The sequence below is a fragment of the Atractosteus spatula genome, chromosome 22 (genome assembly GCF_055471065.1).
Source record: "Atractosteus spatula isolate fAtrSpa1 chromosome 22, fAtrSpa1.hap1, whole genome shotgun sequence".
NCBI lineage: Eukaryota > Metazoa > Chordata > Actinopteri > Semionotiformes > Lepisosteidae > Atractosteus > Atractosteus spatula.
This window is the reverse complement of record NC_142727.1, coordinates 9,738,913-9,766,599: the sequence shown is the minus strand read 5'-3', so window position 1 is coordinate 9,766,599 and position 27,687 is coordinate 9,738,913. Positions and strand designations below refer to the sequence as shown.

The 27,687-nt window shown below is 41.2% G+C and overlaps 1 protein-coding gene across 2 annotated transcripts in view; it reads left to right on the top strand.

Annotated features, from left to right (window-relative positions):
- The first annotated feature begins 646 nt into the window (after positions 1-646).
- b3gat1b (beta-1,3-glucuronyltransferase 1 (glucuronosyltransferase P) b) overlaps positions 647-27,687 on the top strand; it is a 94,261-nt gene continuing 67,220 nt past the window's right edge. Inside the window, exon 1 of one of the 2 annotated variants that reach the window (XM_088939474.1) lies at positions 647-1,130. The gene's annotated coding sequence lies outside the window, so the exon portion shown is untranslated. The remainder of the gene's footprint in view (positions 1,131-27,687) is intronic. The other variant, XM_088939475.1, reaches the window with a different exon arrangement.

The window sequence follows — 27,687 nt, the reverse complement described above, 5'->3', positions numbered from 1 at the left end:
CTGATAGGGAAAATAGTTACAAGAGATTGATATTTCATTTTCAAACCGAGATTCCTAGTATCCGATGTCAAGTAGATGAGTAAAAAAAAATCTCAATGCCTTCCATTCTACAGCACTGTTTAAACAGAAATTTCTTCCGGCACATGAGCAGTTCTGAAAACTCACACCCTGAGAGGTGAAACCCACTGTGACTGAGGAGGATACGTGCTCCATTATATCTGCTGTTAACAAAAAAGGGGGTGATGTGTATTCGAAAAAAATAAAATCACAATCACAAGACAGACACATAGACTGGCTCTTCCTGATGTCTACACATCGTGGGCGAGGGGGTTAATGAGAGATTAATGCTGGCAATCAGATTGCTTTTGTAAGAAACAGCAGCAATGGATTAGCAGAACAACTAGCTGGATCTTTCCCTGAGAAGCGGCGCGTACCACTGAGACGCAGGGACCTCCTTTCCTATGCTGCTAGGAGGGGAAAAAAAAAAGCCTACAGTAGGAGGGTCTGACGGCTCTCATTCAGACACATACACTCTCTCTCTCTCTCCCCCCACTGCCCACCCTGCTTGATGAATGGTATGAGCCATTAGCAAGCCCATCTCTATAAGGGGGGGTGGGGGGGTGTGCTCTGCTTCTGCTAAGAAGCTACTTTATTCTCATATAAACACATTCACAGATGTGTCTCCATGCATGGTGTCCCTTTCCCCCTGTTACGACAGCCGGCTTCAGCTTAGCACAGACACAGACTGGGGTACAAGAAAGCCAAAAGGCACGGAAAAGAAGAAGAATTCCTGGTGGGCTGCCTTTTCTGTTTTGTTTTGGTTTTTTTTTTCCTTTATACACACACACACACACATATGCATGTGTTAACTGCAAAGGAGAAAATAAAATAAGCTAAGGAAGAATTCGTTCACTGGCTGCTGCTGTTGGTCCAGAGCTGGGGACTTGAATCCGGCTGTCAGCTACCCGGGAGATGAACTAAAAGGATGCTTTGAATGCTGCCCCTGTTTCTTGGGGCGGGGGGGGGGGGCAGGAGAGAAAGAAGCCAAAAAAAATAGGATTCGGGAATGAATGGGAGTCCTCACGCAGGAGGTGGTGGGAATAGCCGACTCTCCAAAGTCTCCAAGTAAGGTAAACCTCTTTTATTTTAATTTGCATGGAAGCAAGCTGTTTTATATTCTGGGGCTACAGTGCTCTCTTAAAGAGGGAATGCCATACAACTGCAACAAGCCTGCAACAGTAGATTTGTTGTTCAAGCATTGTTTCACAGTATCTGCATTCATGTGAGAGTGTCTAATAGCATACGCATGGCAGGGACAGATGTGTGCCTCTCTCTTACACCCTCCAAAAGAGGAGCAGCATTGTTCATGTGCACTGGAATGAAGCGATGAGCGTGGCTGCGTGCAAGGTCCCGAGGACACAAGGTGTTCTCATTAGATAGGTGTGCAGACACTGCTGCATTTTCATAAAGCGTGGCAGGGAACGCAGAAGCACGACGGCTCATACTGGCACCAGTCAGCCCCGGCTGCGCGAGAGAGGCAGCAGTCCAGGGTTTTTTTTTTTGTCATTCGGAAGAAGGCGAAGTGTGCCTTCAGTGTGGCTGGAGTTGGCTTTGTGAGGAAGACGATTCGAGGCGAGCAGGCTGGACACGCATGAAACAGCGGAGACGCGTTTTCTTTGTGATTCTTACATTTTCGAAATGCACTTAAACAGAGGGGCTTGCCTGTAGCCGGTGTCGTCGGGCTGGCCTTCGCCAATCACCACAGATACTCCACCTGGAAAGTCCTCATGATGACCGAAAAGAAATTATTTCTCAAATGACAACGAGGCTCACCTGAGCGCCTCTTTAATTAATCGTTTCGCTGAAACCGTCTTTTGCTCGTACACGTTCAGCTGCTCAACTCCGCAAACTCTTTCTGCAGGAGTCGGTTGGCAACGGTTTTTTCTCTCACACAAAATACAGCTTTGGTGAGTGGACGGAGTGACCTTAATGTGGACCTCGCTCTCGTACCAAGATGCGAGGCTGCCTTGCCCCTTCACCAGAGCATTCAGAAGTCCCTGCTCTGAGTTGGCTGTATCCTTCCCAAGAGCCTAGATGTTTTGACCCCTTTCAAGATTAATCCTGGCATATTAAGTGTGTTCTCATTAGAGGCTTAGCACAAATAAATAGCAACATAAAACCACTTCCCCAGATTTGGATGATGTGAAAAGAAGTTCACTAGTTTCATAAAACATATGTCCCCAGCTAAGCAAGGCGAAAGATGGGACAACTTTAGGGATTGTGCTAATTAATGAGCCAGTGGCAAGATAAATGAGCTGGACCGCTCTCATATTAATACAAAAATATTTCAGATTGCCGCCGAACATTAATCTTGCTCCATTCCATAGCTCATCTTATAAATCACTAAATTAAAGCTTGAATCCTACTCTGGGGCATTATTGTAAAGCTATTAAGAGAGTTGCTTCCCAGTCTCCTTGGAAAATGCAGTGTGTACTTTCTGTAATTAAACAGGCCTAGAACATGGTGTTGGGGCAGATAAGTGTGTGTCCGAGATTATGAAATAATTTTGTTCTAAAGTACATAAATGATTTTTCGTCCCTTTCGTGTTCTCGTTCTGGGAGGTAAGGCTTTGAAGTTTGTTTCAGAAGCTACCGGGCAGCCTGTATGGTAGGCTATTCACATCTCTGACCTGAGCACATCCACAGAAACTGAAAGTGCTGGAGATGCAGCAGTATACATCATTCTGGCCTATATTAAATGCAATAATACTATATTGTTACCAATACTAATTACTATATCGTTCCTCTAACGGTATGCCAAAAATTCATGTTAGAGGAATATCAAAATAACTGTGAAAACAATGCAAATTTCACACCTGTACGCAATTCTCAATAAACACTGCTGGATGCCTCTTTTTGTCACAATGTTTCCTCTTCTCTTTTCTAACGGTGTTATTTTGGGCGCCGCCCTTTGATATACTCTTCTTTCATTCCTCTTTCACTTGCCGAGTCACCCCAAAGAAATATAAATCTTTAGTTTTGTGTGGAGCAAGCCTGCAATGAGAAAAAAGTAAACCTTCTGTGTGCTGGTGCATCTCTGTAAGGCTGATTTGTCTTTGAGGTTGTAAGGCAGATTTGGTATGGAAACACTGCATTTCTTTCTTGATTTGATCAGAAATTAGGTACAGTATGTTCTCGCTGATGCTCTTGCAAAACCTTATTCTCTTTTATTATTTCTTTCGTTGATACCTATGGATAAAGTAAATGAGAGTGGCAAAAGCTTTTCCCAGCTGCTGTGCCCTTTTGCTTGTTGCTGTAAACCCAACACAAGAATGCAATTCAGGACAGGAGCGCCCTGTATTGATTTTAAGCATGTTCCCCACAAGAGGATTCAAGCTAATTTCTTAATGACAGATTATGGTTCCCTAGCGACCTCTTTGACCAGAAAGCCAAGTCATCGTCAGGGAACTTTCAGCGACAAAAGCAACAAAATATTGCGATGCCAAGCTTGAGATCTTTTTTTCAGTTTCGCCACAGCCAAACAAAATTCATCAGTCAAGCTTAACAATAACACAGCTGTGAATTAATCACATGTATCTACTTTGTAACTCCATACAGTACTGCGAGTGTTAATTAACAAGATCAATTCTTCAAATATGGCAACCAATCACTCCGTAGCCATCCGGCTATGTGAGTATTGCGTTGACAGTGAAGGCAGGCGAGCAGGCACTTGTAAGCAAAGCCTCAAGGTGTAGGATTACAGAGTGAACTAGGAAAATGATCAGCCCTGTGTAAATATTGTGCTCATTGACTTCTAGAAAGTGAATCAGCTGAAAACAGAAATTAAGAGCTAAAAAAAACCCAGTGGTAGATTTCTTACTGAATTTGAAACTTAATATTGAATATGCTCTCAATACTTTTCCCCTCTCCATAGGATTTTCTGTTTTCATTGTCAAAATTCTCTGAGCTCTGGAAATATGTTCCAAGAATTGATTTGTGCTGATGGAATGGCAGCAGGTGCTTAAAAGAGCCTCAGAAGAGTTAGTAGAGAGTAGAAGGACACTATCGAGCTGTAATATTCAAGGTATAGGACATTGTTTCCTCCCTTAAGTCAGTCAAGCTGTAAAAGGACATCTCTATTCCCTTCAGCTGTCCACAACACATTGTACACTCAAATAAAGCCTTTATACCTCCTAATTGTATTTATGCAGCAAAGTACAAAATGTTTATTGAACTACTATTCATTTATGAACCACATTTACAAATATTCACCAGAAGTACCTGTAATTGGTTCTTGGATAAAATGAAGCTGTGGAACGGTAATCGGTAAAAAACCTTTTCAAAGCTATGAACACTAGATTCCTCTCCTGGCAAGTTTTCTTTCTTTGATAACACGAGGCTGAAACAAATCATCTCTATAACTGAAGTTGTGATCCACATTTAGTTGGGTAGTATTCTATTATATTTTATTGGATGTGTTGAATGCTGCTAATTTATGAATGACATTTATTATATAGGATATATTTGTATCCTAGCAGACTCCAACTTCCACACAGTCTCCCTCGGTTTAAGTTTAGATCTCCATTACTTTATCCATCTGAAGCCATTTCAAATATTTTTGGAAGCACATGACACACAATTATTGGAATATGCTTTTGAATGCGCATGGCACCATTTCACTGTTGATACAAACACGGGCATCTTCCATTGCCAGTCAAAGACAAAGTGGGGGGCACCCATTAGGCTATTACATTTGGGTTCATTCCCCTTAGGAAACCAACCCATTTCCATTAAGGATGTCAGATGATGTCCTACCAGGCATCATCTTGAAATTCGTGACGGGGCAGCTCCAGTCAGATTTGCCCTGCTGCAGACATGGACCAAATCATTTAAAGACATTTTTACTCTTGCAGTGCATGAGCATCTTTTCGCTGTATTGATAGCCTTTGGCAGGCACTTTGCATAATCTCATTATGTTGGCTTTAATCTGCCCTAAAGGATGCAGGGAAGGGCTGGGGAAAGATGACAGGTCAGTGGTGTCAACTACAGCATTGCAGAGACCCTCCCTCCTTGCTAGAGATGAGGAACTGGTGTGTGTTTTTCCCCCTAAAGAGCTGAACCGCATGTGTGCGAGAGACAGTGAGTTCAGCACCACGGCCCTTGATAGCTGTCGAGTCTGCCAAGCTGGCCTCTCCTTCACGGCTCCCAAGTGGGCACAGGGCATACAGGCAGACAGTCTTTCCCTTGGAAGAGGGGGACAAACCGGCAGCTGGGTTTCTCCATACTTCTTCCTTAAGATCCTGATCCCTGGGAGCAGGGAAACAGGCACAGTCGGAATTCCGAATTCAGAAGTGCACCACCGGCACCACCAGAACTCCTACAGACACATCGGCACAACGTTACATGGTAATCAAAGAAGAGCACCGATACTCACCCTCCTTGGATGACAAATGCTAAAGGTTATAAGGCTCAGGGTTTTGTTGCAATCTGAAAGCACTGCAAATGCATTTTTACTCTGTGCATTTGGATCTTTACATAGGTTTCATACCAATAAGTGGCACTGAGGAGCTAGCACTGTAGTGCATCAGATAGCTCTGTTGTCTCTTGGCTCTCAGGTCCTGGGTCCATTTTCAGATCAGTGTGGAGTGTAGATATTGACCGGTTCGGTCCCACCTCCTCTGCTGGTGAATCTCGATTGGCTACTCCCACCAAAGGTTCTCAATAAAAACTGCCTGTGAGCAGGTCGAACCCTGGAGAATGTGCCGCCTGCCATGGTTTATTAATGGAGATATGTCACGGAAACAGAAACGTTTCATTTTCTGAGAGCTACACTCATAACCTACATTCCAAAGCTACTCTTTTCACAGAGTGGTGAAACCTGCTCTGGCGCCACATGCACCACCAAGCACCCTGCAATCGTGATCGCGTACCAATCAATTCTATTGCCATTCCTCCTCGTTTTGATCACAGTGCACCCAGGAATAACGAACGTGATGTCGATAAAATGGCACCAATCTACTCAGTGTGGGGATAAGAATATCCCCCTCTAAAGTCCGGTTTAGCAGTGCAGCCGGAGGCTTCAGAAATCCATACACGGGAAGGTCCAACCAACATGTTCTGAAACTGAGTACTTAATACAAACACGAAGGCCCAGTTTGCACTTTATCTATATGAATCAAACAGATCATTTGGGGGAGATTGATGCTGAGAAAAAAGAAGAAGGTGAAAATTGAAAGTGACAAATTCTAGAAACTGACCAAATCAATGCTACGCCCAACCCATAAGCCCCGTTTCCAGAAGATTCTTGGCCACACAGGGGAACCATCAGCCATTTTTTTAATTGGAAGGTACATCCAAGTCTTGAACTGTACATAACTACAACAAACATCTTCTACATTCATTTTTTTCACTCAAATTCTCTTTTGATGGCAGTGTCATCAGCCCAGAAGGTTATTCATGGGAGAAAAAAAACCTGCCACACAAGTACAGTTTGGAAAGCTATAAAAGTATTCCATTGCTTTTCACAGAAAATGTTCCAAACCTAAAGTACAGGACTATGGATCTATCCCACCACTCTATCCTCTCAAGGAAGTCCTCGTCAGAGAGCACAAAGAGCAAAGAAAATTCTGAGATAACAAGCTGTTGACCTTTAAAAACAAAGTCACAGAGTGTAAATCTCATTTCACCGAATGATTCTTTAAGCTTTTCTTTTGTAAAGGTCTCCATAATAGACAGAGAGGCCACCTTAGTTACATCTGAGCACACCATAGCACTGACAATTTACTGGCCTGTCATCACTAAACACTCAAGAGATGAAGGAGGAGACACTGAAGAGATTTTGTGGAGGCATCATCACACAAATCTATTATACAAATTACTGTATAAAGAGAAGACGGAAACCTACAGTAGCTAGCATAAGTCAAGATACTGTACAGTATATTGGCTTGCAGCTGGTAAGGATTTGATTCTACACATAAGGAAAACTGACAATCTTCTTGAATTAAATGTAGTATATTTAGTGTGCTCCCTGAATTAACCCAGTTCTTGAATTGTCTGTGAGGATGGGCACTACGTTGCATTTTTTTCACTAGGTTTCAATTATGAAATCACAGGATCTGTAACACATTAGGCCCATGGATATACTGTATTTCAACCTAACTTTGACGTTTTTAGCTTACTGATCAGGCTCAAAGGAGATTGCTCTCTTTTTCGGTGTTTGTCAAAAGGGATTAAGGAGGGATAATCATATCTGGGTTTGCTGATAGTTATACCTTGAAGAGCTGTATAGTCTCTCTGTGTGAAAGCAAATTTTAGGTCTCCTTACTGACACACGCATTGTACATCTACTTTATTCAATTAAGGCACAGAGCTTGAGTAAATTTATGAAGCATCCCTGATTAACAATAGAAGGATCTGATTCATTCATGGGAATAAAAATCGAACCCAAAAGATACAGTCAACAACACACTTCATTTTGGTCTGACTCAATCAGACTCTTCAGCTTCCCAGACTATGTCTACTTCATAGCTATAAGCTTTTGTCTGCTGAACCCTTGTACCTGGAACGCATAATAGACACGGATATCTCAACATGAGGAAACACATTTTGATCCAATTGATTTCCTAAAAATCTCATCTAAATTGTAAAGAGTAAAGAGAATAATGGCATTAAGATATCAAGCCAGAAAAGAGAGGAGGATGCCAGGAATTGGGCCACTGTAAACCTCCAGCGTAGCTAGAATATACAAGCGTTTTAATAAATACTCTGTTGATGATCCATTTATTGTTATTTGGAGTTCTGTAGAATGTTAACAAAACATTCCTAAATGTACAGTAATGTTTATATAGTACTTACCCTTACACCTAACTGGAAACTTAATCTTATTAAAAGATTATTTTAAGAAATAGTTTTGATGCACAACAGGCCCCAACATCCGTTCTCATTACCAGCTACCTGCTGGAAAGGACCAGGAATAGCAGGTATTGCATTAGTTTCTCCACACGTTACCCATTTTGCCTTTGGCAATGCAGCCAAAATGCAATCATGATGACATTTCACACCAAATTACAAGAAATTATATTGTTTTGAAAGAGAGGAAAAATATGAAATGGCTCAAACCTAAACAGCTGGCTTTGGTCCTGAAAGACAAATTAATCTAACTTGCACATAATCAATTCCTATCAGTCAACTGCTTTGATTTTTCCTTTCTGTGTGACATGAGAACCTAGCATTGTTTGAATTAATTATGCTGAGTGCAACCATTGTGAAGAGAATATAATAGTGTATTATAGCAGCTTTAATTAGTTGTAGACAGCACTTGTAACTCATTCACAGTGACCGTGTTACTTAACTGAAACCAAGTGAAACAATGACAACGGAAAACCCAAGTTCAAAACACAGTGGGGAATGACAGATCACAAATTGTTATTTTGCTATTCTCAAAGCATTTTCAAGCAGGAGTAATTGCCTGGATGTTTAATTGCGTTTCAACATTGTACTGGCACAAAGTACATTGTTTTAGCAAGTTTTGTAACACTGCAGTTATACTAATGTAATATTAAATCATTACAGTAAACAACTGTGTCACGCAGGCTTCTGACAGCTTTTGGACTGAACTCTTTCTGGAGTGCACGCATCTGCGTGACTAAACACATTACACCTTAAAAAAAAAAAGAGATTAAATTTAGAAATTGATTTGCTGTCAAAGGTAATAAAAATAATAGGATCTATTCTCAAAGCTCTCTTTCATTTTTTTTTGTTGCTTCAGGGTTTAATTAATAGTTTAAACTCTTAGTTTCAGACTTCTAGAAGGATCTGACAACTTTCTGCTTAAAAACTGGAATTATGTGCAGACTGGGGAAAGGAGCACAGTCCAAAATCTGTTTTTTATTTGTATAATAAATGTAGGAAATGTTTCTTAACAGACAGTAGTCTGGTTTAAACAATGTTTAGCTGGCATTGTGATAAAGGTTAATAATAGCCCGACCTTCTGTCTTCTAAGACATAGTCGTGTCCTTTAAGGCAAATTCTGCTGTTACAAAGGCTGCCCTGACATACATTGCAGAAGTTTTGTTATCATCTTTAAATAAATTATTTAGGAACCACAGGAAGATATACTGCACCAAGATCCTTGTAGTTGAATTGTTTTCAGTATGCCTTACTACATCCTCATACTGTACATACAGTACACTGTACAGGTCATTGTGACTGCTTTATAAGATAGTACAGCACAGCACAGCACAACAGTACAGCTGTCTTCGAACAAAGATACAGCAAAATACCTTTTTAAAGATATGTCTTTAAACTCTTACATTAATAGCCCAAAGGAGAGAGCAGACATACAGAAAATAACAATGCAGTAATTTCTCATTGTAAAAGTGAGGGATTTTTAATTAACAATAAAACTGAACATCCCATATCTTAATATTCAATGTAGAAAAGACCCATAAATTTATTTTACTGCTTTGGCTACCCTGTAGCACTAACAAGCAAATGTAGTGCCCGGAGGCTCCTTGGTTTTTGAATAAAACGCAAAGCACTTTATAACGTGCAACTAGAGACCACGTTCGAGGCGGCACTGGGCTCTTCGACGGTGGAGACAGACGGACTCACATTTCCAGCAACAGCTGAAATCTTTAATTTAGACTCAGTAACCCTCGTTGAAATAAGAGTCTCCAACTAAGCAGCGGTCCAGCTCTAGCCTCTCCCTCACAGCGTGAAAGTGTGCCTGTGTAGTACAGTATATTAGCATCTATTCCTGTCCCATATATCTAAATTCTCCTTACCCCACTGCCTCCCATTAACCCTTTAAACTCCGGGGGCTCTGTCCACTATATTGAGCAGAATACAGTATTACACCCTCCTGTATCACTCAGTACAACACCTTTGAGGGCCAGAATTGCTTGATTTTCTCCAGGCTTCAGCTTTTACAAGGTTACGAGCACTATCAGGCTGCAGGATGGGAAGCACAAGATAAAAGCATCAAAGTTGTCAGACAGGAAGGCATACTACAGGTTCATGAAGAGTCTGTAACTGGAGGGCTAAACACATAAGCAAAATATTTGACGTTACAAAACCTGCAATCTGGAAAGCAATCCTTTTGGGTTTTTAAATAACTAGTTTTATTTTCTTTTATTTGTCGAGAAACACTAAAAGGTCACCTGTCTTCCATCACATACAGCGCATGATGAATACATCACCACATATTTCTTGGTCTTATAAATCCTGCCTCTCCACATAGTGTCTTTGATGGAATTTTTTTTAGGTGCATTTGTTTGATTTCTGAAATAGCTGCATAGAAGGCCCACTGATACAAATACAGTACATCTTCAAAAGGTAATATTACAATATAGATAACAAGCTTGATTCAATGACAAGTTTAATGTTTTAGGTTTTGCCAGTGTCATTTTATCACTCAGGCCTTTGGTACCTAGTTAATAAAGTAACATAATAATTATAATAATAATAATTTATAAAGGTATAAATACCTTTCTTCTAAAAATAATAGTCTTTACCTGTGTGAGTTTCATCAACAGAGTGAGGGGCTTCGTTAACAGACAAACTCCCTTCATCTAGGGAGCTGCGTCAGCATGCGTAGGCTGCAAAGGAACAAGTCAAGGTTCATTCCATTATTGAAAAGAGACACAATGTTTCGGCTGTGGAGCCTCACACCCGAAGAAGGCTCCACATGGAATAAACCTTGACTTGTTCCTTTGAAAACTAGCTGCACCTCTAACAGAAAAACTGTGTCCGTACATAATCGCATAAGAAGGCGGGATCCGCCCAGCTTTCATTACAGAGAGCCCTGCTCTTCTCTGCCAGACGATAGTAGGATACACACCTCTCTGCGTAGATCCCTGCTTTCTTTGCCTGGCCCATTAGAAGAATTCGGATGTTGGGGAGAAGAGGAAGAGGGGGAAAGGGAGGCACAAACAGTCCTCTAGTGTGTACCTACAGTGAGTGCAAGAGCACAGGGCCTCTTTAACCATGCTTAGTACTGTGGCCAGAGAGCAGGCCATCTTACCTGTGAACCGAAGAGAACCCTACAAGCCGGGGTCCGGCACACACGAGCAGTGACGAATGAGGAGTTCGCTGGCAGGCATCAGGCAGAAGATGGCCGCCGGTGAGACAGGAGGATCTCGATTTCAGCTCCTCTCAAAGGGTGAACAAGTCATTCAGTTCCAGCTGCCTTCCTAAACATACATGGGGGAAATACATAGAAACATTCAGGGGGGGGAAGGATCAAATATGCACCTGAGAAGGCCGATGTCTAATAAGAAAAACTTTCTGTGAATCCAGGAGGCCACATTGTTAATTGAAACATAAGGTATATCAGAAATGCTAGAAAATGGACTTATCTACATAACTTTATTACCCACCCTAAGGGTAGAAATTTGTCTATGGAAACACCATTCAAAACTACAAAAAATATGACACCTGAAGAAGGCTCCACGGCCGAAATGTTGTGTTTTCTTTCTTCTTTTTTTCAGCATGGGATAAACCTATTACTTTGCAGCCTACGCATGCTGAAGCAGCTACCCACCTGAACTACAAAAAATATGTAACAATTCATATAAAAATGTTAAAAACAAACAGTCCTGGACCCACAGTAATACATATATACAGTACATTCACCCATCTTGCTCTGCCCATATTACACTATCAGTATATTAATCCCATAGCTTCATACAGGAAACAGTCACTTAGCTGCATTTAACATACCGATTGCACAGAGAACAAAAGATTTCTTGAACACGTTGTTCTCAGCCACAGGCAGTCTAAAACGCCTCCCTGGAGGTAGTACTGTAGGTGGAAATGGGAATGAAGAGGGTGGGAGAGGTCATCAGCGATAAGCTGAGCTTTCCTTTGAACAGCAATATAATGCAGTTCTTTATGCCGTGTCTGTGGTCGACCAATTATTTTGGTAGCAGTATAACTAATTCTGGCCAATTTCCATTTACTCTTAACACTCAGGCTACCATACCACACCTAGATATCAAAAGTAAGAAGTGTTATGCTACATTTTTCTTATTTGGGAGGCATTCCATATGACCTGCCACACAGGTGAAATAATAAAACAAGAAGTCCCAGAGAAGGGGGAATTATTGTTCCTGTTTTCAAGACTGAAGGTTCATTCCACAGATTTTGGATATTTCTTCTCATGAATTTCCATCAGTTTTGCAGTGAGGCAGGGAATTCTCGATAGCCTTCTGCCACTCCAACAATGCGCAAGTGTGGTTTGCAGAGAGATGTTTACAGCAGCAGGTCAAATCATGCCCAGAAGTTGGTTTCTATTCCGAAAGGCCATCTCAATGAAAAGCCCTGCCAAGTGCAATTAACATCACAACGTTTTGGCAAGACTGAAAGATTTATTTATTTTTTCCGCTTTGTGTAGTTTCTAAACAGTCACTTTTGTTTCACCATCTGTGATGTGTCAGCTCATGGCTCAATCCGATCAGGTCAGAGACAACTTCACACAGACCTCCAGCCTGTTGCTGCCTAAGAACACTCTCAGAAAGAAGGCCACCCAACCTCAGACACCTCTCACCCATTTGTTAGAGCTCAAATGAAAGCTACATGGTTTACTATTTCATCTTATAAATCCTACTTCTCAAATACTTTTGTGTGTTTGTTGACATAATCTAAAAAATTGTATTTATAAAATATTGATGTGTGTATTTAAAACAAATTGCATAGGAAACTCACCGATAAGCAGTACCAATACAAAACATTTTTTAAATATGATGAGTTGAGCTTGGCAAATCATAATTGAATGAAACAGAACAAATAGCAGCAATCATGAATCTACAGGAAATGGATTACTGCGGATAATGCCAGTCCTTTTCATCCCACAACTGAGCAAGACACAATGTGAAGTTAATCTGTTAGTGATAAAGATCTTTTTTTTCTCATCAAAGTTATCCAGTTCTAGCCTGGTGCTTTGAGGGGCAGCTCTGCCGAAATGTCTGAAAACCGATCCAGCTTCTGTTGACGGCCTGTCAGTGTTCAATCACCTTGCTGGTGCGGCCTCACAGACTAGCCTTTATTTTACTCTCCTGTGAGGCCAGATAAGCATGACAGAAGAAACTAGTACTTTCCATCTACCTACTCCATTTTCCAACCGCTTCATCCAAATGAGGGTCTCGGGGGGAGCCGAGGCATCTCTTGGCAAACCGCAGGCCCAAGGCAGGGCGCACCTTGGATGGGACATCATTCCATCACAGGTCACACCTGTCACTAACACACACGCTCACACCAGCGCCAGTTTTCCCAGAAGCCAATTCATCTACCAGTATGTCTTTGGACTCTGGGAGGAAAGTGGCACAATCATGGGGAAAACATAAAGACTCCATACAGACAACACCCCCTGACCAGGATTTGAACCAGGCAGCAATGCTAACCGCTGTGCCACCACACCAGTGCTAGTGCAGCCCACACAACTGTCAAGCTCCTTTTTAGAACATCCCAACTGGCCCTGTGTAGAGGGAATTTTATAAAAGGTTCAGGAGGTGGTGCAAGCCGTAATCTCACCAAATCACGCCATTCAGGGTATAACTATCTCTCCTTCAGAGCCCCCACTCAAACATCTTTTCTGCTGTCTTAGGGAAGGGGGGGGGGGGGTCTGTTAACTTTAATAATTAATAATTGCTTACACTTATATAGCGCTTTTCTGGACACTCCACTTAAAGCGCTTTACAGGTAATGGGGACTCCCCTCCACCACCACCAATGTGCAGCCCCACCTGGATTATGCGACGGCAGCCACAGTGCGCCAGAACGCTCACCACACAGCAGCTATCAGTGGGGAGAAGAGCAGAGTAATGTAGCCAATTCATAGATGGGGATTATTAGGAGGCCATGATTGGTAAGGGCCAATGGGAAATTTGGCCAGGACGCTGGGGTTACACCCCTACTCTTTTCGAGAGACACCCTGAGATTTTTAATGACCACAGAGAGTCAGGACCTCGGTTTTACGTCTCATCCGAAGGACGGCACCTGTTTACAGTATAGTGTCCCCGTCACTATACTGGGGCTTTAGGACCCACATGGACCGCAGGGTGAGTGTCCCCTGCTGGCCCCACTAACACCTCTTCCAGCAGCAACCTTAGTTTTTCCCAGGAGGTCTCCCATCCGGGTACTGACCAGGCTCACACCTGCTTAGCTTCAGTGGGTTGCTAGTCGTGAGTTGCAGGGTGATATGGCTGATATGATAATAAAAACTTTATTTTTATTATCAGGCTACCATTCCCTCCACCAGATGAATTAATAACTCAATTAATCCTGATCATGCCTCTAATGCACATTAATTAGGGTATGCCAAAAGTAGTGAAAGGTGGATTATGGACATGTGATTTATTGCCAATTAACGAGAATCATTGACAGGTACACGTTACGTGAACATGCATTCAGTAAAGCTGTTTTAATGTTGTGCAGTAATGTTATGCATGCCGGTAAGTGTTACTTGTTACTTTTGTGAAAGGGTAACCTTACACAACAGACAATAGTGAATCATAATATCCCTCACTGATCCTTAACTTGTCCTGCTGTATGTCTCAAGCAGCTCGGCTTTGAATGGTTTGAATTCTGAATAAAAATAGACGACGTGTTTGGTTGCGGGGTCTGGTATCAGTTCATCATCGCGCTGACAGTTTCTTGCTTCAAACATGGCCTTGTGTTAGGGAAATGTTGTGGAAAGTGAGCATAATCTATCCATAAAAGTGGCCTGGCTTAATTTCATTATGTAAAAAAAATATTAAAATTGATTGCTGGAGACATGGTTCAATGAAGAGAAGCCAGTCATACAAGAAAACTACAGTAACACAGCTATTTAAATAATTGAATTTAGCACACATTGCAGTAATAACAGATGGAACAGCAGGGTGTGAATGAAATGATGGAACTCTCAGGACAACCCATTGAATTAAAGTGTTTTCAGACTTACAGAAGAAGGGGAGAAAGACAAAATATTTGTTTAAATACTACTATATGTACAGCCTAGTCTTCAGAGACCCAATTTCACATTGTGCCACTGTTACAGACATTTAATTTTAATGAGCCAGTGGAATTTTAAAATGAACACAGTGTGCAAAGAGACAGAAAGAAAGATATATCATCTGAAATAGATATCATTTCAAGTGCAGGTTGTTCAAGTCCCAAAATGCAATCATCCCCTTCTCTGCATTTTATCACACTGTTGAACACATTTCTTTTTTTCAGAGCTTTCCAAAGATTTGCGTGATTGAAGATGGCCCAAGACAATAAGACCTGCAAGTCATATACTCTAAAATAATCACAGCTGAAGAGAAACATTATTAACATAAAACAGGCACGCACAGTAGGGACAGTCAAGCTGTTTTTGATGCAGCCTAAATAATAAACAGCTTATGTAGAACAGTCAACCAGCCATTATTGGGAGGTAATGGTTCTGGCATGAAATAAGAAAACAGAATTGATCTCAAGGTTTGGGCTAATGAGTCATAAGAAAATCTGAAGAAGAAAAACATACATTTTCAAATTTGTGTAGCAGTGCATGACTGTGGATCTGTTATTGCTAAAACACTGAAGGATGAGAAGACTGTTTTCTGTTATGGGATAAAATATAGTCAACCTCGATCCAGATTTTTAAGCTTTTTAAGTGTATCGTTAGAGTCGATACCAGACAGCGTGAACAGTATACTCACAGCCAGATATAGAGATAACATTGTTCTAGAATATATATTTATATCGATCCAGAAACCAGTTATTGATTTCACTTCATTTGTTGAGGCTTATTGGTGTCAGAAACACTATTATCTTCCTTTCCTGCTTGCTTGAATTCGTCCAGAACAGAATTTTTCCGGGATGCTTTTTCAATGCAGTCACACAGCCCAGGCACCTCCAAGAAGAGCCTTAGTCACGTCACGCAGCTAGTCCCAAAAGGCCTGGCTCATTTGAAACCTCTGGGGGAGATGAACAGGCTCGCAACAGGCTCTGTGAATTTGTCTCTCGCTCAGTAGCACCACACTAATAAAACACAGCCATCATTAGCTGTTACCTTTCCCCCTCAGCTCTGCAGAGACATCTGCTGCTGTGAGCTCTGCTTTCCGAGGCCAAATTAACAACAGATCACAAGCAATTGCTTGGTCCTGGGTTCTCACATGCAGTCATACCATTCTTTGCTGTATCTGGAAGCCAAATTAAAAATGCATATGGTCTCTGTGGAGTTCAAAATCAGGCAGGGTCAAGAAAGTTTGTTTTGAAGGAACTTTCTCTGCGAGTTTGGACTTTGATCCATGTGCTCCACTTCAACAACACTTGGTAGCCTGATACACTGTAAGACGGCAGTTCTCTCTTTAATAAAAAAAAAGAGACCCAAATGAATGAAAGAAACTTCTTATCGTTTCAGGAAATGAGATTCTTGTAAATGTCATTTTTCCAAGTACAAGCCACATGTTCTGCAAAAGCTGTAGTGCAGAGATGTTTAGAATACACACTGCAGTGCAAAAGGCTTAAATGCAAGACTGTATTAGGAGCATCAGCAATTTATGTAAAATCTTCGCAAGGATGTGCCACCAAAAAAGTTTTAAAAGAAAACTTTTGACTGATGATGCAAATTACCAGTGAGCCAATCTTTCATTCACATTGATGAGGATCTTCAAAGACCTGATGGTAAAAGATCAAGGTAAACTGTACTCGAGCTGTTGAAAAGAAGAGCATCACACTTACGGATCCTATCTTATTGCCTGATTATGAGATGATCTTGGTCGCTGAGCCTATTTGTTCCTCTCTATGCATTCATAAATCTAAAAAGCTACGTTGGTACGACAAAAAAATGGATCTATCAGAATGAGTTGCTAATTTAAAACTAATTGGTTGAAATATCAATATAAGATCATCATACTGTAGAATTATGAGTAAGGCCAAATGTAAACAATAGAGCAATTCAAAAGGTATAGTTTGGTACAGAGATGCGCATTATGACAAACTTTGCAGCACATATACACACATGACATTTACAGTCAGCAGAAATGTGTTTTTGCTTTCAATTTAAGCTAATTAAAGAGTGATCGCTGTTGAACAGGCTTTATGCAGTCTCTTCCATGGTCATATACAACAGCTGATCTTCACGGAGAAGCGTCAAAGCCCGGCTTGAAAAGTGCAAGGCACAGTCAAATCCATATTGAATTAATTTATTTAATTTGTGATCACTAGTTGAACATGAGCTGATTTCCTTTTTTTACTAGGTGTGTACAGAGTGCCGAGGTACGTTAGGGTTTGGCATGATTTGTTAGAGTGCCCATTCTTTTCATTAAAGATTCTTTAATTATGATTCTTCTGACTGCATGGAAGAGAGAAAAGAACATCAAGACCCATGACTATGCTCCTGCCTGTGATTTCCATTCATGATGTGTTCCCCTTTAGATCCACAAAACCGCCCTAGCAGGATAACTGATTGTTCCTGCACCCACGATGCATTTACTTAGCACACAGAAGACTGCCACACTGCACAGTCTGTTCTTTAACTCAGGACGGACAGATCTGCACACCTTAAATGATCATTTATTTTAGTTTACCTTCCCTTTGACTTTATTTGCTGCTTCAGTCCTTAGTCGTAACTCTGCTGGGGCTCTGTTATCATAGGGAAGCTGACATACAACTTTCAAGAAAGGGAAAAACAGAGCAATCTGAGTGTTAATTTAAATTTGCTTCTTCGAGGTCAGCCAGAAATGCACCTGCAGTGCAGAAACCAGACAGCAGAGATCCTATTCAGGAGTAAGAAGTCTTTCTGTCAAGACTAGTCAACAGAATTACTGTCTTGAGGAATGGCTCACGCTGGGTTGATTATGCTTAACCTGGTGTCGATCTACCCCGACAGCACTTGCTTCCAGTTGATTACTGGGGCTCTGATTGATTTAATGACACCCAGTTAAACTGCTCCTCATCTCCTGAGGTAATTGTGCCGAGCCTTTAAGAGGATAGGCAAGGGAGAGACACAATCTGCATATGCCGTGGAGCCAGCCTCTGTACGCACCTGTATGTGTTGGACTGTCTCCGAAAAAGGGCAGAAACATTGCCGAAAACATTGAATCCCTTCTTTTCTAGCCTTTGCTCAAATATAGGAATGGCTGCAAGGGTCTGATTAAAGCTGACTCTGAAAGAATAGCTCTGTCATCCTAATGCTGAGCTGAGCAGACTGCAGCTGACTCAAAGCACTGCCGTCAATACACTAAGTCCTATCAGACCCAGCTATTAAAATCCCCTTTATTCTAAGACCACTTCAGGAGACGTCTGTGAATTATTATCAAGTTATATTGCCATATCAACTAAGAAGGCATGCACTTCTCGATTTCATATAATCTCCCCCACACACGAGGCAAGTAAGACATTCACAGATAATGTCCCCACCTTCCTTGCTGCCACCCTGAAAGAGCCACAGCTGAATCCTGAACGTACTGATCTCAATCTGTCCACCATTCTTGCTCGGGCATCATTGTCAGGAAGAAAAGCAAAACCTAAATATTGGAGCACAGCCAATCTTTTCAGGTTTGGTTGAAAACCCGTCTTTGTCGCTTGAAAGCCCGTCTTTGTCACCCTCCTCTTCAAGTGAGCCATTCTTGTAAGTCTCCTCTTGATCACCGCAAGTACACTAGGATCTGAAAGATGTTACATCAATTAGTAGAATATGGTGATGAGACCTCCCTCCATCTCATCAGCATTCATGTCCTCTTTTCAATACAAAACAATATTCTGCTTAATGTATGCATGCTGGGAATCTAGTTTTGCCCCAAAATTCTGCTTAACTGTTTGCCGCAAACCTAACTCAATCATGTCAAGTTCCTGCAGAGATTTTTTTTTTTCTGTGGTTCAAGAGGAAGCCTTCATATTTCTTTTCACAGTTTATGTATTGTTCCACATCATGTTTGAAGGCGGTGAAGACATGAAAGGGACTGCACAGGACTAAAGGAAGCCTTTATTTTTAGATGCTTCCATAAGCAGACAATAAATGGCATGTATAAAAAGTGCAAACATAATCATCATTGTCACTCATTTACCTTTTGAAAATGTAGCTTTGTTTAAAATTGTCATGCCTAATGAGGGAAAGAGAAGATGTGCAAAGATATAGTGGCCAAGGATTTCTTTTGAACAGAAAAAATAAAAACAAGAAAAAGATTCTCAGAAACAGACATTAGTGGATATTGGTTCAAAACTGCAGAGAGGTCACTGCAATGCTTTTTCATCGATTCTGATCTACAGTACATTCTGTCATCTCACTGTTTTCAGCTCTGAATGGCACGGAGGATGAATCACCCGTCAGCAGGAGAAACAAGTCTGAGCCTGTGCTGCCCCTGTTAGCAGACTTTACAGTAAAAAAAAGAAAAACGCTCAACAGCTTTCATTACATCTGAAATTCGTCTGATTTAGAGCCAGACGTTCAACAGTCAGGTCTCCAATAGTCCACCAAGATAAAAAAAAAGACCATCATAATATCTGCACATTAGCTGGATCTACAGAAAACACTAAATAGTTTAGTTGATGTCATGCGTCATCCTAGGGCAACTGTGTGTGAGATCAGCCCACTTCATGAAATCCTACTACTGTATCTTTCCCTTTTCCTGAATCAAGGCAAACTGGGGATGACTTTGTCAAATTACTTTGCACACAAGTCACTTAAATTCAGCAACACTAATGCAATCCAACCATTCTGAGCAAAAGAGCAGATATCATGTTATGGCTTCACTGCAGATCTTTCACTGTATTCTATGGGAGTTTTAGGTACAGTAGTTAGCATACTGTATGAGAATTTAGATGGTCTTTTTTTAGTTTCTCAGGTAGTTTTTAGATTCACCTTTTTAAATTCAGAATCTTCCTCTTTACAAACCGACAAAAAAAAGACAAAAACTGTAAAAGGCGCCTCACCAGCAGAATGAGTTGGGGACAAAACATTCTGAAACTTCTACATTTAATATAATGCAAATTAATCTCATTCGAAGAACAAAAGATTTACCGTTTCGTTGGTGTTCAGCTCATTCGTTACTTTTACTTCCATTTAAACAGCGGTGACCACGAGCTCATTGGTTTTGCTCTCAGAATCAGGTATGAGAAATGACCAGGCTCTAGAAGGAACTACATGCAATGTCTCTGTGGACCGCCAGAGATGCTGCTGTCTTTGTGACTCCCCTTCATAGTTTCTGTTTCTAAGGGTTTAGATGTAGAAATTAGTTACTGCCATCTACTGTAGTATGCCTTCTGAGAAAGATGACATCAGTCCAGTACATGTAAGCAATGTACATACACCAGACTAGCACCTAATGGCAAACATTTGATCCCTTCAGATGTTTAAAAGTGCCACAGAAAAATTTCAAATTTGACATCTGCTGAAGATGTTTTATGCTGCCAGCGTGTAAAGCAGCAATAAAGCATGGGGCCCAACATGAAGCTTGAAATGTAATGGTACAGAATACCTTGGCTGATGTTAGAGCTCCTGTTAAGCTTAAGTCTAAGTGATTTAAACAATGGCTCTCTTTTAATGTCTGCTCCCGAAAAACAAACATTTTGGGATGTTTTTAAAATAGATTGCTTTTGTATTTCACACTGTGAAGCGGGAAAACAGATACAACTTGTACTCAGTCCGAGGACAATAAAAAATGCACATGTTGGAATCATGTTGGAACCTGAGATAGACAATGAAAAGTGCACACATTCGCAAACTGTAGGAATTTCGAAACATTTGTTTTGAACCGAGTTAGACCATAGCTTCCTGGGTGTCAATATTTTGCATGCATCTCAATTCCAACATGGGGACATGACATAGGTATGGACAACAGTGGACATGCTCTTAAAAGTGACATCCACAGTATATTAAATAAGAGCTGTCAAAAGATTCATAAACTTTTCTTCTAAAGAGCACAAACTCCCAAAGCCCACATTTTCAAATGAGAATTTCAGTCTAGTATTTTCAGAAACATTCTTTTATTAGTCAGAAAGTCAATTTTCGTCCTCTTAGTGTATAAGCCTATCCTACCATTGTAAGCCTGACAGAGCAAGCAATACCTTTACTAGACTACAATGAAACTGTACATCTGTCCTCATATCATCCTTCATATCTATCTTCATGGATATACTACAGTATAGACAAAAGAAATCTAATCACTGACTAATCAGCTAACGGCCTACACAATGTACTGCTCAGACTATGACCTTCACCTGACAACTGGTAAAAACTTCATGAAATAAAACTGAGGACAAAATACCTCAGTGGCTTCTGAAGTGGCTCATCCAGTTAGAGAGCATGCCAAAGTGCAGGTTAAGCTGCCCCAGAGGCTGTAATTTTGAACCTGAGCCATGCCACTAGTTGACTGTGACTAGCGCCAGCTGTGGTGCAAAATTGGTTGATTGCCTCTCGGGGTAGGGTGAGAATAGTGTGCTGGAGATGTCTCAGCTCTCGGCAAACACAGTGACCCCTGTAGCCACCCTGGCACTCAGATTTGCGGTGCTGTCAGTGAGTGATGCGCCTCTGTACCTGTTGCGACTGGACCTCCAGTATGGGGCTCTCTAGTCTGTGCCTTGTTAGTGAAGGTGGGAGGGTCTGAGGAGGGAGCTTCTGCTTCCTCATTCCTTCATATGTGAGAGGTTTGTGGACCAAGATATGAAAAGCACACTGTGACTCAGAGCCAGTATATGACACATAAAGAGAAAGTGATACTGTACGTACATTCAATATGCCTCCACTGTATTTGTAAATTACAGAGGCACATAAAACGGATTTAAAATAGAAATCAAAATCCCAAAATAGCCAAATAATGATAAGAATAATTGGACATTACTGGGAGAGCACATAGTTCATATGGCCACCCTATGTATCTAAAGATACATTTGTTAATACCATAATCCACAAAGAACAACGCAGATGGAGGTTACTGCCGTTCACATTACTTCTTTGTCCAAATACATTGCTGAGATGAAAGGATATGTTTTTAATTCATGACTGGCCTATTCTATCAAGAGTATAAGCCAGTTTTGCTTCTGTTTTATTTTTTGCTGTGTAACATGCTGTGTTTCATTAACAGGCCATGCATTAGAGTTCATATCAAAGAATGCTCAGCGGGGGTACTTTTCTGAGAGATTAAATAAAATCATTATTAATAATAAAAAAAAATTGGCCAATAGACTTTCTCCTGACATGAAGGAAAATTATATCCCCTCTTTGATTTTTAAATCAGAAAATATTCCAAGGAAAGAAACAGTTCATTTTCCTTATGTAAATAAGTAGAGAGCACTGACAGAAGATCAAATGCTATATAGTATCACAGGCTTGGGATATACAGACATAAGGTCTAGTTTAATTTCTTTTGTTCCTAGTCTGCATGATTTTTTAACTCAAAATGGGATCTCTTTTATTAACAAAAAAGTTAGGCAGTTCCTTACTTTTTACTGCTAAGCAAAAAAAGTACCAAGTACTTTTTACTTACTAAGACCTGAAATGAAGTATGCGGTTTGGCTTCCAGACATTAATTATTATCATCTGTCGTACATTGCCAGCAGGGGCAATTTCACCTGAAGCTCAAAGTAATAGGTTTCTTATACAAGAGCTACAATGCATATGTAGGCTGAATACTATTATTGTGGCAAATAAGTTGTGTATGGTCCTATAAGTGTTGGATGGTCCTATTGCACCAATAGGGGTGCAATATTTTTTATCTTGTTTACATCTGCAGTTGATATGTTGATATTCCACCCATTTTCTGTAACTACTGCATCTAGCGTTTTCATGATGACCCAGAGCCTACACTGACAGGCACTGGGAGCAAGGAGAACCACTCACAGGACAGGATGCCACAGGGGACACACATACATTTTGACTCACTCATACAGTACATCAGGGGGGTCTATTTTCCTGGACAAGATGCAAGAATACAAGGAGACAACGAAAAGTACGCACCGTAGTCTGTGCTGGCACTGTGCTACTATGATATTCTGTCATCTTATTAGAAATACTTCAGAGGAATTGAAGTATCTTGTTTTCGGGTACCTAGTAAGATGCACTTTTTGCATTTCTAGGATGTATTTCTTTTGAGAATAAAGAGCTGGCAGTGCTATGTCTAATGCAGTGTGTAGTAGATGAGTGGACATTCTCAGAGCAACTCTTGTGGTTAGAAGTGTCCCAACACTGCAAATAAGTTGTAAGCAAGTCAGCAGAAAAAAAACATTAATGGATGGGAGGAGACAAAGGCTTTTTTAGATTCAAGAAACAGAGAAGATCCTAATCTCTGACACGCACCATCTGCATTCAAGCTGAAAACGAAATTACAGCAGTAGATGTGGGAATAAGCGACCCTTTCACTGGCAGATTCAAGAAAGCACTGACATGTCACATTGTCAGCATGCTCTTGGAGACAGGCACAGGGGTGAGCCTGATGCTGAACTGCTTCACCACACACCTTCCCATTTAATGCCCACTTAGCGTATGTTGACTTTAAAGATACCTGAGGTACCCACTCATGAACAAAGCCACTCTGTTCAGATTCCTGTTGCCCTCGCTGTCGAAGCAAACTATTTTTGTTAAGCCGGCGATATTTCTCAGCATGGAAAGGGATGCGGGCCAGGCCAGTTCATGAAACCTGAAACTCAAACGATGTACAAAAACGATGTCTCGTGCCTCCGCAAAATAATGTGCTTATATACAGTATGGCACAGGACACACTTTAAAATTACTTCTGTTGCTTATTTGACTGACAGCTGATATTACAAGACTGGCAGATATGTGCAGTTTTCTCAAGATGCTGCAGAAGAAAGGGGTGAATCTGTTTGGCCGTAAAAAAAAACTCAAACTGGTTGAACCGCAAAAATTGGGGAAAATGTCACTTTCTGTTGTTTTTTTGTCTCCCAGTTTACGTTCTATGCTTTGTCAGAATTTTGCAAAGACTTTCATAAATCCTCTACAACTCCGCTTTGATCTATAATCAAATTTTCCTTGAACCTGCAAGTATTACAAGGCTGTGACGTACAACCTTTCCAGCACTGTCTGCACCGTTCTTTCTCTGTTTATTAATTCACTACATTTTCCGCAGTTTAACTCCATATATCAAGCTGTCGAAAAACATTCACTCAGGCCTGGTCAGTTATTCGATGATATCCACGTAGTATAGGATTTTCGTGTGCGATGCTCTCCCACAACAAGGAAGAAAAACAAAAATGACCTTACTCTTTGCTAAAATCCCACGGATTAGCATTCTGCGCTCACGTTGCATTAAATAATGGGGCTGAGGCTGGAGCTCCCCTCTGTCTCTGATGCCTTGAAAACAAGCTGATGCAGCTCAAACGGGAATCTGAAAGCTTGGCAGAAACCTCAGCAGTAAGCAAACCCAAACTTCAGAGCCACATCCCTGCAGAATTCCTCTCCCTGCCCGTGTGGAAATGGCAGATCAGCCTTACAGCAAATGTGCTATGAAATTTTCATTTTTAACCCTTCAGGGACCAGTTAAGTGTTCTGCTTTTGCGAACTATTTTAACCATTTTGCGCCTCGTTGTTTTTTTAATAGACGTGTACTGGGAACAACCTGACGACCGGTCTCCACGAGTCATCTCCTTTCAAAGAACATAATGCTCCTCTAACTACCTGCTTTTCTTAGCCCGGCCTGGCACAGCTCTGGCATTGTGGATAGTACTAGTGCCTTTCTGCAACAAGGGGTTTAAAAGGATTTCACATCTTGAGGGGACGTTGGGTCCAGTATAACAATATATAAGTGCTGGTTGGGGAACCATTGGGAAAGTGAATCAGGTGAGCATTGTGGACTGACGGGCCTATTCTCACCTGAGTCGTTCCTGATGTTCCAATGTACAATATGCTACCCTGCCTGCTGTTCCTGCTTCCATTAGGCACCTTTGTGCCCAGTGTTAATGAGGTAAAAGTAAGCGTCTGAGATGCCACATGCACTGCCCGGAGTAAATAACACACTGTGTTCCACTTTTAGAGAATTAAAAAAAAAAAACAGGGTGAGGTGAAAAACACAACCAGAAAAGACGCATTTATACAAACTGCCACTCTGCTGCCTGAAACGTGAATGTGCTAAGCAGTTTACCAGCCTTTTAAATAAAAAATGGAAGAGCCGCTCAGCTCCCACAAAGAGGGATTTTGTACTAAACCGTTTCTAAAACTAAATCTGATAACAGCGCTTGTCTGAAGTGGTTCAGGGCAGGCGCTGGCATTTGTTTCTGCCGTGGTATTTGGCAAAGACAACTTAAATCAGCCACCATTAAATTGAAACCAAAAGGAACTTATGGCTGCTGCTAATTCACAGCTGCCTGCCAAAGGCCTACAGCTGTTTCACTGCTGATCGTTAAAAACAAGATAATGAAATTATTTTGTTTGATGATACCAATAAAATAAGTCATACTTCTCCGTAAGTTACATCATTATTTGTCCAGAAGATCTAAGTGGTCCATGCGCTAAGATGTAATGTATTGCATCTAACCGTCTTCCAAACAATTAAATATGGCAAATTATTTTTCCTTTATTTAAAAAATGTTTCCATGTCATATTTCAATAATGTGTCGCAATACATATATATACACAACACATAGTTTTGTTGCTTTGTCAAGGATATGGTCTACTTGCTATTAACATATTCAGTACTTATGCCATTGTATATTTTGACATGTTTCACGTAACTCTTTTAATTAGATTGTTTGGGTAGAACAATTCATTCTTTGTCACTGCACTTGTTATAACAAAAATAAGAAATCTTATTCTGTCAGAGTTGTCAAAAAACATTTTCTAATTCCCGAATAAACAAAAACGAGTCTCTGGCGATTAAGGTATTTAGCATGAGTCAATGTGCCTTATATGAAAAATAAAGACAGGGGGAGAGAAATTTCAATTTCTGGAGCTGACAGCTGGAGATGTCTGTACAGAACACATTTAATTAACTTCTTACACCCGTCAAGTTGTGTTTCATGGGGAACAGAATTGCATGTCGCCGGCGATTATAATTGTTTTAATTTTTTTTTCATTGTGGACCACAATTTTTGGGGCATACGGTATGCATGGCGTTTTTTTTTTTATATGTTGCAGCTTTCCCCATTAGTTTCCAGTGATGATGAGGCTGTCGACATACTGTATATCAATTAAAATCCTCCTTCTTTACATTTTCTTTATCCCACATTCCCCTGAACCCTGAGAAGAAAAAATTGTCAGGGGCTGTAGTCTGTAGGAATCCCAGTTATTTGGCCTAGTACGCATAAGAATATTTCACTGCTGAAGAACTGTAGCACCTACTGTAGCTGACAGGTGTTGCCAGTAAAAGCTAGCAAACACATTGGGGTTCTAAATTATATTAATAAATGGAAGATTAATCTTAAGAAAGGGGTGTTTGAAACCTGGGGAATTCTAACCACATACATAAAACATTGTGAAGAGAAATCATCTTGCAATGCCTGCCTCATATTCTGGTAAATAATGTTATACAATGCTTTGCCGCCCCATCAACAGCAGCACAAATTCCTGTTTGGTCGCAGGAAAGAAAACGGCAGCAAACAGTGAGCAGAAAATGGCAATCCTGCAGAAATAGAGCATCATTAGAATATCGGTTCGGCCAACAATTGTGCAAGAGTAATGCTCTTCCAAAGGCTGTGCGCTTCGGCAGTTGTGAGATGGTGCAAGAGGTCTGCTTAAGTCTTCTGGGAGAGGAAGAGATCATGAAAGCTGGAGGAGGTGTCAGAACAGGGCAGTCTGGTATACCTGGCATAACTGAGATGGTGTGGTGCAAGCACAGCTGTCGCATTGGACAGCAAGAAAGCCATGATGTTTCGCTGGAGAGTAAGGGAAAGGGGGGATTGCCTTACAAGTGTTGGCATAATTTTCCGTTTCCCATCCTTACATCCAGAGAATATTTTTTCTCCAGCACATGTGCCCATCTCTCTCGTTAAATCCCACAAGCCCTGAAGCTCATAGCTGGCATCTCTGACAAAGAGGCTGTAGGGTGTATTGTAAATGGTTGTGGTTGCATGTACAGTATACTGATGGAAAAAAGAAACGCAAAATTTGCTGGAATGAGAATACTATGGTTATAGCTTATGTACTTTCACAAAAAGTTGTCCATTTGTTTTAAGCCCTCTGACCAGCAATACAGCTTGTGCAGTGAGGCATTGCAACTTGCCAATCACACGAAAGCTAGTTAGGTGCACTTTTACCCAACGAGGTCCAGGTGGAAAAATGCCTGAACAGGTCAGGTTTAAAAAGGCCTTAATTCAAAGCTTACATCACTGCAAGAAAAAAGCCACACTTAGTCAGTTTTTTGTGCATTCCATAATGCCTCAAATGTCAACTGGAAGCAAGGGAGAGGGCCACTGGCCTGCTGCCGGCAAGGACAGATGACCGTCCATGATCCGGTCGCCCTCGAGTGACCGGACCAGAGATGGACCGACAATCAGACAGGTCCATCTGAGAGATCATTTCAGATCCGCCACCCGTACTGCTGCTGAAACTGCCGGCAGACACAATGCCCACATCAGTGACAGGACAGTGAGGCTCCATGCTGCTGGCCTTAGAGCAAGGCGACCTGTCAGGGGCCCTCTGCTCACACCTCCTAGACGTCACACCCGACTGGCTTGGGCCAGACAGAGGCTGTGATGGACTCGTCAGCAGTGGCATCAGGTCCTCTTCACGGATGAGTCACTCTTCAGCCTGTTCCACGCAGACGGGAGGGCCAGAG